The sequence below is a fragment of the Mus caroli genome, chromosome 18 (assembly GCF_900094665.2).
Source record: "Mus caroli chromosome 18, CAROLI_EIJ_v1.1, whole genome shotgun sequence".
NCBI lineage: Eukaryota > Metazoa > Chordata > Mammalia > Rodentia > Muridae > Mus > Mus caroli.
Window position 1 is genome coordinate 29,188,711 of NC_034587.1, and position 11,399 is coordinate 29,200,109.

The following is an 11,399-nucleotide window of genomic DNA, read 5'->3' on the forward strand; positions in this document are numbered from 1 at the left end:
CCTAGAACTTCCTATATAGCCTATGCTAGCCTGTAACTTAAGGTCCTTGTTTCAGACTCCAGTTGACCTTCATTGCAACTGGTTTCTTACTTGGAATTGGTAGATGATTGCACATGCATCGTGGAGTGTCAGCACCCTTTATATGACTTCCCAATGTTTGGGAATTAGCTGTGTTTTATTTATCCTTAGTGCAAACATTATAGTAAAACCATTTGTACGTCTAAGTCCTTTCGGTTTTTTAGTCACTGAGAATGTAGTATTTTCAAGTGTTTGAATCTGTGCTACTTTACAAACAGCACTTTCTGCCCCATGCCATTGATTCCTGAATGCCTCAGAAATGACCTCATGTGATAGGAAAATTGAGGGCTGGAGAATAGGTAGCAGAGAGAAAAGTAGTCAGGACATTGAGATTCCGAGATCTCCCTTCATGTGGAAGAGTCAGCAGCTAGTTGTCTTGGTAGAATTAAAAAATTCTTACCACTAGTAAGATATTGTAGCATTGCAGATACGGTAGTACACACCCTTTAATCTAGAAGAGGCAGGCAAATCTCTTGTCAGTTATACTGGTCTACATAGTTGCAGGCCAGCCAACACTGTAATGAAACTCTGTCTTAGAATAAAGCAAACAAACAAAAGTAAACTTAAAGAAATTTACAAACACGTTTCAAGCCAGTGTCCTTGAATTGAATGTGTTTTCACATTAGCTTGGGTCCTCTGTACAGTTGTTCAGCACTGTAGCTAGTATAGGGATCTTGTTGGTGCCTGTCAAATTGAGGGGGCATATGCATGTGCAGGTCATGATACTATGCAACTCCAGTGAGGGAGGGTCTTTGAAAACTTAGTTAGTCTGAGTTATTGTATGGGTGAGTGAGTACCATGACCCAGAAGATTTAAATGACACATTCAGAATAAAGTTAAGTCCAATGCCGTAACTAGAATCTTAACCACCTGACTTATAGCCTGGTAGTACACTTCGGTTAGATTTTTCTTCACTATTCTTAGAAATCTTTTGATGTTAAATAGACATAGGTTAATGTTTCCTAAGCTTTGAAAAATCCTTAAGGTTAAAGAAACTTTTTATTTAAAATAATCCCAAGGAATTGAAATGATTGATTTCACAATGTCCTGAAATACGATAATAGAAGACTCATATAAGACCTTCTCACAGTTTGTATTAAAAGAAAATCTTTTGTATGTTAATATTTCATCTTATGTACCAATGAAGAACTATTCATCTTTTTTTATTAGATATTTTCTTTATTTACATTTCAAATGCTATCCTGAAAGTTCCCTTTACCCTCCCCCGCCCTGCTCCCCTACCCATCCATTCCTACTTCTTGGCCCTGACATTCCCCTGTACTGGGGCATATAAAGTTTGCAAGACCAAGGGGGGGTGCCTCTCTTCCCAATGATGGCCGATTAGGCCATCTTCTACTACATACGCAGCTAGAGACATGAGCTCTGGGGGTACTGGTTAGTTCATATTGTTAGAACTATTCATTTTTGATAATGAAAATATCTCTAAATATGCCTAGTAACCTACTCTGGCATTAAGTGTTAAAACTACCAGTTCGAGTTAAGGTAAACTTTCATTACTAATTTGAGTCTAGGTGAATTTAGATAAAATGGATAATGTTAAAAAGGCAATACAGATTGAAGTATATTAATATCGATTAAATGAGTATTTTTTTCCTCATCATGAGAATATACACAAAAGTATGCTGGATGCCCATGTGTTTATAGGATTTATGTCCTTACACATATCTGCCATTTTCTCCCTTGTAAAGACATTTTTACCACATTATGGTACCTCGGTGATTATATGAGGCAAATGTGAACATATTTAACTAAATTAATTGAAGAACCTAAACAGTTTTGAGAGCAAGTTTCCCATAATCTGATATTTTAGATTCCAGTCTCCACTTTTGTTAATCAGTTTTCTAGGTTCTGTGAAGCTGAGAGCGTTTCTGTGTACTTGGTGGTTGGAGGTCAGATTTACAGTCCTCTCCAGGAGAATGTAAAATTGTTCAACAGGAATTAGAAAGAAGGATCGTAGAGAATATTGGACCCCTAAGTCAAATTGGGACAGGATGAGTGTTCCATCTTCTAAAATGTAAGCTGCCCTGTAGTAAGGGCAGTAATCACAGTCTACCCATCTGGCAGGCAAGCAGGCGTACTCCTTTTTCTGTGGTATGTGTCAGGCACTCACTTTCAGAGCTTAAATATTTGGAAAATAAAGAAAACAGTAGTTGAGGGGAGGTGATGATCACCTTGTCTGAGACTTTATCATATACTTAGCCTTTTCTCCATTGTCCATAAAAACCAGAATTTTACTTTGGTTTTTAGTGATAAAGTATTTGTTACCTCATGTTTCCCCTTTCCAATACCAGGTTTAATTTTTATAACATTCTTCCCATGTGTTAGCAATCTGCTTCTCTATAACTTGCTCTTTCATTTGCAACGTGGAACAAACAAACAACAAATCAAACACATTCTTAGAATCTCAGCACTTAATGTGGAGGACACCCTGGGCTACATAAAACACTCAAAACAACCCAAAAACCTGCAGTCTGTTCTGTCTGGCATCAAATTAAATATTTAAAAATTACAGTTGTGTTTTTCCTCTAAGTTTTTCCACTTTAAGCACACAGTATTCTGCAGAAGCCACAATAGCAAACCTTTCAATGCAAAATTTACAATTGCTCTTTAGTGTCATTTCTGAGATTGTTTTTGAGTCTTTATGTAAAAGAAGTTATACAGAGAAACATAGTTAATCTTTAAAATGGATATAGAGTAATCGGGAGGTTTGGGTGACTGATTCATAGATTTATGAAACTAAATGTAGCACAGAATTGGGAACATCTTGAAAATGTCCCTCATAAGTGGAGTTTATATACATTTGTTCTTTTTCTCTATTAAAAAGTGCTTAAGATTTTTGTAGGCAGCATTTTCACAAACTTTTATCATCTTCAAAGGGGAGAGCAGTTAATAATACTTGTTAGAAAATACTTGTATTGACATAGAAGAGGGAAGACATTCCCGATGAAAATATGCAATCAATGAGTATGCAAAAATAAAACTTAATGAGATACATTCTACTGACTTATAAAAAGACTCTTACTTCAGAAGGTCACTGTACGTGAGTTCTTGTTTTATCTTCTTGATTTTACCAGTAATCGCTGGCACACTGATCAAGATGCTATAAGCACTTCATTTCGCCTTCTCAGCAGCCTTTTGGGATAAGAACTGATGGTTACTACACAGTTAAATAGACCTGCCAAAGCTCAGCCATAGAGAAGTACATACACATTAGAAGTAGGGCTGGGATTTGAAGGCAGGCTGTTTGGCTTGAGTTTATTTTATTGCTATGTTTATCTTACTTTAGTCCAAGACACATGCTAGGCAAGTACCCATCCACTGAGCTGTATCACTAGCCTTTTTTTATATTTTAAAATGTCATGTGCCATGGTGATAGAATTATGAAGTAAAGTAAGCCTGGATAGGAGAGGATGGGCAATGTGATCAGAGGGAACTCTAGTTTATTTGAATATTTTTCTTAAAACTGTCTATATAGGTTACAGTTTCTTTTTTATGTACCACAAAAACATTAAATCATAGTGAACTGTTGAAACTGCAAATGGTTTATAAGGTAGTTGCTGGGTTATACAAATGTGCAGAAAGGAAGCTGCAATGAGTTTAAGGAGTTGGCATGTGCTGGCTGGTTTCCTCAGTATCATGTGCTAGGTAGTACCTTCCTGTGATCTTAGCCCTGGAGAGGTGGAGGTAGTGGAATCAGAAGTTCAGGCTTGCTCTTTGCTAAGTAGCTTTTGAGACCAACCAGGGCAACATGCAACTCTCTATCTAAAAGAAAGTCAAAACCAAACCTGTTTTAGTAAATTTCATTTTGCTTTGCTTTTAGACAGGGTCTTACTCTGTAGTGCAGTCTGGTCTTGGATTCACTATGTGCCTCATGGTGTTCTTCCTATCTCACCGTCTTAGGTGCTCGTTCTCCACTGACATGTGGAGAGGGGAAATGGATCTACACATTCAGTCAGCCTAAGACAAAGAACAGCATTCATACTTTATTTTATTTCATTTTTCCTTCATACTTTTGATAGGTTTCTATGAATAGTTTTTGGTTGCTTTCAATTGGGGCTTTTACTAAATAATCTAAAGCCTCCATTTACAAAGATTTTTTCAGTTTGATAGCAGGATTTTAAATCGTGTAAAAGACATGTTTACAGTCTGAGTGTTCAGGGAAAAATGTAATTCTCATGTGAATAATTTACTTGTTAGGTAAACATTTTTATAGCATTCTATAAAATCTCACCATTTGACCAAAACAACACAGAACCAAAACCCACAAATACTGTTATCATTATAATATAGTCTGTATCAGTGCCTTGATTGCTTTTCTATTGCTGTGAGAAGAAACGTTGAAGAAGGCAACTTACAGAAGAGTGAGTTTTGGGGTTTACAGTTTCAGAGGGTTAGAGCCTCCTGAAGAGGGCATGAGCATCTTTAGGGGAAGCATGGCGGTGGCAGGCAGGCATGGCACTGGAAGAGCTTACATTTCGAGACATAAACATGAGGTGAGGAAGCCAGTGAGAATAGTTTAAGTCTTCTGAGCCATAAAGGAAGAATAGGGACCTAGTCAGGAAATACTGCACTGAGTAAGACTGAACCCAGCAGGGCAAGCTCTAATCCTGTGTCTGACATTAAATGGTTTAGATGACTCAGTCCTTCCAGCTTGGCTGACTACAACACAATTCTCTCTGCCTCATGCTTGTGACTTAACATGTAGGCTCTCAGCTACTGTTTGAGTATCATGTCTGCTTGCCTGCTGCCATGTTTCCTAACTTATCCTCTAAACGCCAAGTTTCCAGGAAGTGCTTTGTTAGTTTCCGTCACCGTGGTGTCTTATCACAGTGATGGAGAAGTAACTAAGACACCAGAAGAACTCAGAAACAGTCAGGGACTGAGACTGCAGCACAGTGGTCGGTCATACACAAAAGCCAGGAGCTATTTTTACTCATAGTTTTGCCTGTAAGGACCCTGTTGGTCCCCTCTAACCCCCCTCTTCCTACTCTTGAGATAGGCTTTAATATGTAGTCCTGGTTGGTCTTGAACTCAGAAATCTGCCTGCTAGGATCCTTATCTTATTTTTTATGTCAGTATCTCACTAACCCTGCCCTGGAACTTGCTATGTAGACAAGGCTGGCCTTCTGCCTCCTGTGGACTGAGATCAAAGGCATATGCCACCAAGTCAACCCATGATCCCAATTCTTCACAGCAGTTGTTAATATTGCTTTAAGCAGTCAACCTTTATGTCATCTTTTTGTTTTTGTTTTTCAAGACAGGGTTTCTCTTTGTAGCCCTGGCTGTCCTGGAAATCGCTCAGTAGACCAGGCTGGCCATGAACCTGTCTTTTTTTTTTTTAATTATTTATTTATTTATTACATGTAAGTACACTGTAGCTGTCTTCAGACACACCAGAAGAGGGTGTCAGATCTCGTTACAGATGGTTGTGAGCCACCATGTGGTTGCTGGGATTTGAACTCTGGACCTTCGGAAGAGCAGTTGGGTGCTCTTACCCACTGAGCAGTCTTACCAGCCCCGAACCTGTCTTTTCCATCAGCTGGGATTAAATTAAAGGCATGTAACACCATTGCCTGACTGTGTCTTCTTGTATTTAATAAATATGGTTCTATAAAAATCAGCTTTGTTCCTGTAAGGAACAAAGTAAACAATTATGTTTTATTCAATATTTAGTTTCTCCCTCTTTCTATTCATCTTATAAAAACTTCATTTAGTGGCAGAAAATGAACTCCTAGACTCTGTATATGTTAGGATAATGTTCTAATCCATCATACTCAATTTTGGGTGATGCTTTAAAAACCTGGGTGTGGTGGTGTACGCATTTAATCCCAGCACTCAGGAGACTGAGGCAGGTGGATTTCTGCGTTTGAGGCCAGCCTGGTCTACAAAGTGAGTTCCAGGACAGCCAGAGCTACACAGAGAAACCCTGTCTCGAAAAATAAAAACAAAACAAAACAAACAAAAAAAACCCCTGTCTTCGCGATATCTAAAAATATGATTATTTTAATTATAAAGCAGTTATTAATTTAAAAAAATCATGTGTGATTTGCTGCCTGTATGTCTGCACCATATGTGTGCCTGTTGCCTTCATTAGTAAGACAAGGTTATTGGATTCTATGAAATTAGAGTTCCAGATGGTTGTGAGCCGCCATACGGATGACAGGGAAAAAGGAAATAGAAGATCAGCAAGTGCTCCTAGCCCTTGTCATCTCTCCAGGCCCAAGAATGCTACATAAAGGAAGACATGGTGGTTTCTAGGTCTTTTTACACATGGCTTTAAAAAATAGCCACATGCACTATTAAATCTTTTGAGGCTTATTTGTCAGGCCCAACTCACTTATTTTTCCCCTTTGGATATATTAAAACACTTTAATGATTGATTTTTAAATCATGTTTATATGAATATTGGTATATGCATGTGCAAGTGGGTGCCATGTGCTGAAACTCAGTGTAAGTTGAGTTATGGGTGGTGGTGGGTGGTGGGTGCATGTGCTATAAATTAAACTCAGATCCTCTGGAAGAGCAACAGGTATTCTTACCTGCTAACCTGTCTCTCTAGCCCTTGAATGTTAACACTTACTATTGCTGTCATTTAGAGAACGTCTTCCTTGTCTATTTATTAAGATTTTGGAGAAACTCTATATCCAGATTTGAAAGTGGAAACTTTCAGGCCTGAGGAGTTACTTACAGTTAAGATCACTTGCTCCTCTCAGAGGACCCAGGTTTCATTTCCAGCACCTAACATGTTTCACAACTGTCTGCAACTTCATTTCCATTAGGGGAGCTAATGCCTTCTGGCCTCTGTGGGTACTCATGCAAACACAGAGATACATGCAGGCAAATACACAGAAAGATACATAATTTGAATTTTTTCCTTTTTATTTTTTGTTATTTTTTGTTGTTTGTTTGGTTGGTTGGTTGCTTGTTTTTTTGAGTCTGTGTATGTAGCTCTGGTTATCCTGGAACTCTGTGTAGATCAAGTTGGCCTCAAACTCAGAAATCTCCCTGCCTCTGCTTCTCCAGTGCTAGAAATAAAAGCTTGTACTATGCCTAGCTGAATAATTAATTTTAAAAGTGAAAAATTTAAGTATTTCTCCATATTGAGATAATTAGAAAATAATAATGGAGATCAACAGGAATTGTAGGACCACGTGGTACGGAGCAGGGTTTTAGGAAATGTCAGGAAGCTCGGTGTTTCTCACAGAAGCTTTCTGTGACACTGAGCAAAAGCCATTTGTCGTGCTACGAAGACTTGAACTGTAGTTTTTAATTTTTGTCATAACTAATGACTGCTTTTTTCATTACAATTATTAATCTGTACTCTTCTAAAATGAGCTGTAGCCAGTGACTGCTGCAAATACGTTAGAAATGGCCTCAGCATGCTTAGTGCCCAGGCTTCAGGCAAAGAAGAGCTGCAGTCTTTTCAGAATGCTAGAGCTGGAGCTTCATTTATAAAGTGCTCCCTGTGGAAGCATGAGGACAAGAGTTCAGTCCTCCCTGGATGTGACAGTACTGGGAAGAAAGACGGGTCCATCTTGGAGGCTTTCTGGCTAGCCAGTCTGGCCAAAACCGTATGTTCCAGGTTCAGTGAGTGACAAGTGATGGAGGAAAATACCTGAATGCCTGTGACGTGCAGGCATGGAGAGCATGGTCCTACTCCACTTGCACATAAAATGTTTAGGTAAGGGCAGTACTGGTTCCATTGAAGGCCAGTGGCTTAAAATAAAAGGTGACTGGAGAACACTTTGGTACTGTAAGCAGGAGTAGGTTTTTTAAAAAACGGAAATAGGAGTGCATTGGCTGCCTTTATATCTGTATACCACATGTGCCTGGCTGGCTCCCTGGAGGCCTGAAGAAGGTACTGGATCCCCTGGAACTGGAGTCAGAGATGGCTGTGAGCTATGATGAGGATGGAACTCCTTGGGTTTTGTGTCCTGAGCAGTACAACTAAAGATGTTTATCACCATCCTTTTTGTTTTTTTCTCCACATTTTCTTTTGAGAGTCTAGCCACGTAGCCTGCCTGGGTATCTTGGAATTGACTGTGTTTACTAAAATGATGTTGAGTTTACGGAGCTCCCTGCTTCTGCCTCCTAACTGCTGTGTCACAGGCATGTGTCATCACACCCAGCCATCTCACTAAACCTGGAGTTGATTTTCTAGACTCCTACTGTATTCTCATCCCCAGCACTGCGGTCACAAGGGCTCCTTTTCTTCTCTCAGCTCACCAATAATGTGAGTGGTAGGGATAGACTCTGGTCCTTACACTGTGCAGTAATTATCTAACCGATTGCTCAGCCCTTCTTTGGAGATACTTAGACGATTCTGTGTTTATGTTGTATGGTTCTCTAAACATTAAGGATGGAGAATATAAAACATCATATTGAATTTTATCGTGGAAAGATTTTGTGTAGAATACAGAATGGGCTATTGTACAAACTATTGAATATCTGTTGAAATTGTGCTACATTTCTTACTGTCAGAAATTATTTTTGATGGGTGGTTGGCTTTCCTAATATTTAAGCAGATTACTTTTCTATTTAATTTAAAAATAAAGTTGAGGATGTAGTGTTGCCTTTTCAAGGCCTCAGTCCTAAGTATGGTGCACATACATGTACATGTTGCGTATGCTGATGCCCAAGCTTATGCATTTGTATCCAGACTAACCAATACTGCGTATTCTTCTCTAGCTTTGTTTTATTCCCCTGATCCAAGGTCTCTCTGCAGGCTGGCCAGCAAGCCCAAACCGTTCTCTTCTCTCTACCCTTAGAGTGCTGGGGTCAGATGTGGCATGACCACACCTGGCCTTTTATGTGGTTGCTGGGGCTCTTCTTATACTTGTGTAGCAAGCAGTCTTGCCCACTAAACCATCTCATTTAGTTGTTTTGAGGCCAAGCCTCTTCCTATAGCACAACCTAGTTTCAGACTCAAGGTCTACTCTCTCAGGTGCTGTAGTTACAGGCATGTGCTACTGTGTCTGATTTGCACTACTTTTAAATCGTTCCCTGCATGTGTACACAAACACATACACATTGTACTTGGTTTTTATATTTACACTAAAACCACCCAACCACCTCTATAAGATGGAATTTCCAGTTATTCAGAGATTCTTTCCTTCCTCTTTCCTATCTAATTATGTCAAGCTCCTAACTTTGAAACATACTTTCAGTAAATTATTATTTTCCTCTTCTAATTTATTTATAGCTTCCTTTATCTCACTTTTATTTGGTTAAAGTTGTCTTAATGTCTTTAACTGTCTTACCTCAATATTTCTTTGAAAATACATTTGTGATTAACCTTACCTGCTGGTTTCCTGCTACTCAGTTACACAAGAGGCAAGTTAGTATACCAAAGGAAGCATGGTGGCTGTTGACACAACCATGGCTGTCTGGAGGTCTAGGTAACATAATCTTGATTTCAGTTGTTTAAGACCTACTAGAGAAAGTAGTGTCCTGGTTTAGTAAAACACTAACCAAAAGGCAACTTGGGGAGGAAAAAGGAAGGCAGAGCATGAACCTGGAGGCAAGACTGAAGCAGAAATGCAGAGAAAGCTGCCTGGGTATGTGCTTGCTGTCCGCGTGGATTGGCTTTCTTACGCAGCCTTGAACTGTTTGCCCATATTTGGCACTGTTTTACTACAGTGGGCCCTCCCATGTTAGTTATCAATCAAGAAAATGCTTTACAGACATGCCCATACGCCAAGCTGTACTTTGCAGGTCTTCAATTGAGGTTCCCCCTTCTCAGGTGACTCTCTTTTTTTTTTTTTTTAAGATGCATTTATCATATGTAAGTACGCTGTAGCTGTCTTCAGACACACTAGAAGAGGGCATCAGATCTCATTACAGATGGTTGTGAGCCACCATGTGGTTGCTGGGATTTGAACTCGGGATCTTTGGAAGAGCAGTCAGTGCTCTTAACCGCTGAGCCATCTCTCCAGCCCACTCAGGTGACTCTTATAAGTTTGTGTCAGCTTGGCAAAAAATAAACCACAGTCAAAGCAAACATTCATCTTAAAATAACACCCCCCACCCCCAAAAAGCAAAGTAACAATACCAAACAAAGAGAATATAAAGAAGCAATACTCTATATAATTATAACCACACATTCTTTTTTTTTTTAATTTATAAGAGTATACTATAGCTGTCAGACACACCAGAAGAGGGCATCAGATCCCATTACAGATGGCTATGAGTCACCATGTGGTTGCTGGGAATTGAACTCAGGACCTCTGGAAAAGTAGTCGGTGCTCTTAACCACTGAGCCATCACTCCAGCCCATAACCACACATTCTTAATCCCAGATGTTAGTCACAGTATTAGACCTTAGCAACATGGGGCACTGGGGCAAGTTCTTCTGGTGGAAAGTGGGGATTAATAAGTAGCCTTTTTGAGTTAGTGTTATGAGTTAATGCATTCATGAAAACTGTCAGTAGTTCTGAATGTGCAGTGTTGGATGATAGCTACTGTTAGGTGATGGCAGAGCTAATTTCACAGCCTCCTTGATTTTGGGATAGATAGAAGTGGTTATTTAGAAGTGTTTATCTACCCCCTCATCATGCATTCCAGGATCTTTGCAGATGCTCGAGCCTCCCATACCTCTTATGCCCTTCTATTTAGTTTTGAAGCTAGGGATTAAATCAGAGCTTTGTGTATGTTTAGCACGCTCTCAGGTGCTATGCTGTACTCTAACCCTTCAGTGTTCTTTTAAATCGTCTACATTACCTGTAATGCATAGAACAATGTTAGTGTTAGATCAATAGTTGTCATCTTGTTCAAAGAATAAGAAAAAAAAATCTATGTGTTTAACTTCTGGTGTCACAGGTCTCAGATTGGCTTAGTTTGCAGGTGTGAGAAACATGGATACAAATGATGACTCTTTATTTTGTAGTACTGGGATTGCATGCATGTTAGTATATATATCCCCAGCCTCTTCTCTTCTCTTCTCTTCTCTTCTCTTCTCTTCTCTTCTCTTCTCTTCTCTTCTCTTCTCTTCTCTTCTCTTCTCTTCTCTCTCTCTTTTTTAATATTATGGTTCATTATTGCAGTACAGGCTTTAATTTGGAGGTAATGTATAAATGCCTTCATTGATTTATACAGTAGTTAACTTGGCTTTATCAGGGTCTTCCAGAAGCATTAACAATCAGTCTTAAGAGTATTTATTTTATGTTTATCAGTACACTGTCACTGTCTTCAGACACACCAGAAGAGGGCATCAGATCCCATTACAGATGGTTGTGAGCCACCATGTGGTTGCTGGGATTTGAACTCAGGACCTCTGAGAGAGCGAGCAGTCAGTGCTCTTA

The 11,399-nt window shown here is 39.3% G+C and overlaps 1 protein-coding gene across 5 annotated transcripts in view; it reads left to right on the forward strand.

The window, feature by feature from the left end:
* Wdr33 (WD repeat domain 33) overlaps positions 1-11,399 on the forward strand; it is a 111,388-nt gene that overhangs the window by 38,187 nt on the left and 61,802 nt on the right. The window lies entirely within an intron of this gene.